Below are 3,644 nucleotides of genomic sequence, written 5' to 3' on the forward strand. Positions count from 1 at the left end.
CCACTCCCCAACCCTAAGGGGTACACCAGGAAATGAAGAGATCAGCCAAGCAAAATGTCCAAACGCGGGGAGGAAAAGGTTACAGGGCAAGAATCATAACTGAGCTGGCTGAGGGTTTGTAAACTTCCCGCTGAGGTTGGAGGCGAGTCTTATATCCATCCGGGCCCAGGTCTTTCTTAGGGTTCTTTCCAGCCTGGTTTTCATTTGAAAATTTTATTGATCTTAACAGTACAGCTCATCAATCATTCTGATAGCTTGGGCCTCCGGTCAGAAAACTGATATGCTCTCCCTAATAAAAAGTGGTAAACAACAACAATGTTACAAGTTTAACAGCAGTGAGAATGTATTGAAAAACGTACTATGTGCCAGGCCCATGGTAAGCACTCTGCCTGCAGCGTTGCCTTTAACCCTCGCACGCCAATGAGGAAAGTACCATTACTACCTCCACTTTATAGATGAGAAAACTGAGGCCAGGACAGGTTAAGGGAAGCCGGGAGCTAAAGGGATTTTGTCAAGAGCGTCACACAGCAGTGAGGTCCAGGGCAGCCAGGAACACTCATTTCCTGAGTGCTTAGTGTGTGCCAGGTCCTCTGCTGGGTGCTGGGGGTGCAGTGAACACAGCACACAGGCATGATCCCTGCCCTGGTGGGGTTTGCAGTGCACACGAGCAGGTGGGCCGGGTGCCAGGCACCTCCCTGTAAACGACCCCATCGCATTCTCTCACAACCATCTATGAAACAGGAGCGACTCAGGGCTCCATTTCACAGGTGTACAAGTTGAGGCTCCATAAGGAGGAGCTAGCCAGACAAATATCCCTCCTGGGATAATGACAGAGCCGGAATCTGAATCGAGCTCTGTGACTAATCCCAGGGCTCTCCCTGCCCCTGCGAAAGCAGCGGAGGCCATGTTTATTCCCCAGGGGACATTTTTGCTTGTCGCCACAGGTGGGGAGTGCTTCTGCCACCCAGTGGGTGGAGGCCAGGTGCGCCAGCAGGTGTCCCACAGCATACATGACAGCCCTCTCCAACCAAGAACCACCAGGATTAAGAGATCAACAAGGCTGAGGCTGACAAACCCTGGCCTGGAAGGTGTGCCACAAACAGCCGTAAGTGGGGGTCTAGCATCCCCAACCGTTCTCTTTATCTGATGCGCTGGATCCAGGCCACCAGATATGGTCCAGGCCCCAGGTGTGGGTAGGCCTGCCAGCCAGCGTGAGCCCAAGCCCAGAGAGGGCGGGGATGGAGCAAATGCCCAGATGCCTGCTGGAGGGAAGACAGCTCCCGGGGCAGCTGCCCCGCCTCACGCCCTCTCCGAAAGATGTTTGTCCTCAGCTGTGTAACCAGCAGCTCCTCCAAGGATGCAAAACACAAACAGTTCTTGGAGCGCTTGTGCTCCCCGGACAGCACTGAACTAATATTTGCTTTAGCAAATGGCTGAGCTGTTCATCTTCTCTTGCAACGGGGATTTGTTTTCCTCTAAAAAAAAATAATAATAATGACTGGGCTTCTACAGCCGAGAAGCCAACATCTGGAGGGCCAGAGCATCCTCTGAAGCCTGAACTCCCAGGAGGACAGCATGCCCCTGGGGACGAGGCCGCGAGAGCAGAGGGGAGCGCAGGGGAGGCCGGCTGCGTCCCAGAGCAGGTAGGCCTCACACGCATTGTCCCATCCATAGGAGACTGAACTTTTTTTCCTTTGTCTTTCGGGGAAGAAAGCCTGAACTCGGAGAGGTTGGGTGACTTATCTAAGGCCACCCAGGTTGCGAGGGGCGTTGGTGGGATTTGAACACCCATGTCTGCCTGATTCCAGAGCCTCGGCCCCCACAGGTGCAGGCCAATGGGGCACCAGCAGCAGAGCACAGCAGGTGCCTCACGCAGTTGTTGGATGGGACAGGGAGCAGCGAGAGGGAAGCCAGGGGGGCAGAAGACTCTGCATATCCTGATCCTGCCAGGAACTTTTATGCTGCAAGTCGAGGAACCCAACTCAAACTGGCCTAAGCGATTTAAGGAGGCGTCAGCCCATGAGCGTGGAACTTCCGGTAGTGTGGCACACTTCAGGATCTGCCTGTTTCTCCCTCTGCCTTCTTTGATATCAGATTTCCTCAAAGTGGCAAAGTGGTTGCAGCAGTTCCAGGTATCCCTTCTTTATCCTATCATCTGGAGAAAGGATAGCGTTAGTAGACAGATAGATGATAGACATCATGGATGCACGGATGCATGGATGCATGGACTCCAAAGAGTCGAACGGGACAAATGAAGAAAATGAACCAGATGTACAATGCAGATCGCAATCCTGCACCAGTGTTGCCCACCCGATAGTTGTGACTGTACAGTGCTTGTGGACGAAGCGAATATTAGGGAAATCTGGGTGAAGCAGACGGGACTATTCTGTGGTCATTCTGTGGATTTGTTCAGCCTAGAACTGTTCCAAAATAGACATTTTAAGATAAACTTCCCCCCATAAGATCCCAAGTGTTTAATATTCAAACACAAGCTGTTTGCAGTGCAGCAACGTAGGCTTCCACGTCACTCTTTTTTTTTTAATTAACAATAAATTTTTATCTAAGGAAGTCCCCATGTTGCAGTTCCTTCCACTGTCCAAAGTCATCTAGTTAGCTCTTGTAAATCTTCCAGCCCTTTGGAACAAACTGATGCTTAATTCACAGTTGTCATATCAGCCCACAATTTCAAGTCTGTTAATCCTCACTTGAATTACATAATCATTTCAAAATTCCACCTAAAATCTTTGGAATATAATTTCTTCAAGCAATGTACTCTTGGGTTCTAGAAAGGAATAATTGCAGAAAATATGCTGTAGAAATATTTGTAGAAAATAATTGTAGACAATAATTGTAGAAAATATTGGCAAATGACCTAGAATATGAAATCTTATAAAAGTCAACATAAACACCCTTCGCAACACAATTTTAGAATTGTAACAGGACTCATTGTCACCACTGCAATTCACTGGCTGTGATGGAAGCATAACCTGTGTCTCAATTTTAACAGTTTTTGGACACCGTGATCAACAGTGTCCATGTCACTCTTGGGATGTAAACCGGAAGTGCTGCGCTGGCCAGCTCCCGGGCTGCGGGTCTTCCAGAGCCGTCACGTTTGGCCAGGCAGACAGGCGGGAGAGGGAGAGGGAGGGGGAGGGGGCGAGGGAGGGGAGGGGGAGGGGAGGGGGAGGGAAGGGGAAGAGGGGGATGGGGGGAGAGAGGATGGCCAGGGCCAGGAGATTCCTGGGGTGGGAGGCGTAAGATTTCCCAGTACGTGTGGCAGGGACACCCAGCCCCCTTTTCTGACTAATGGAAGACAGACTGACCCTATAGAAACACAGAACCTGGATTGAGTGAAGGGAGGGGGGACGTGCTGGAAGGGGGACACGCAGGCGAGGAGGAGCCATACAAGGCGTCCCCGACACCGAGCACGGGCGACGGCCTGATTCCAATACAGCGGCCGCCCTGGCCAGAAGACGACACCAACTCAGCTCTTCTGGAAGCCCACCCCGAGCCGTGAAGTAAAACACAGAGACTCGAGAAGCTGTTGCTCAGTGAGGGTCTCAGAAGAGGCGGCAGGGAAGCCATGGGAGCCGGGACTCAGCAGAGGGGGAGTTCACAGGACGGTCGGGGGAAGGAGGGGGAAG

The 3,644-nt window shown here is 51.6% G+C and overlaps 1 non-coding gene across 1 annotated transcript; it reads right to left on the reverse strand.

The window, feature by feature from the left end:
* Positions 1 to 2,929: 2,929 nt before the first annotated feature.
* On the reverse strand, positions 2,930 to 3,052 carry LOC133747394 (small nucleolar RNA SNORA1). The gene has a single exon (XR_009864347.1). It is a non-coding gene; the product is annotated as a small nucleolar RNA SNORA1 (small nucleolar RNA).
* Between the last annotated feature and the right edge of the window lie 592 nt (positions 3,053 to 3,644).

The sequence above is a fragment of the Lepus europaeus genome, chromosome 18 (genome assembly GCF_033115175.1).
Source record: "Lepus europaeus isolate LE1 chromosome 18, mLepTim1.pri, whole genome shotgun sequence".
NCBI classification, from domain to species: Eukaryota; Metazoa; Chordata; class Mammalia; order Lagomorpha; family Leporidae; genus Lepus; species Lepus europaeus.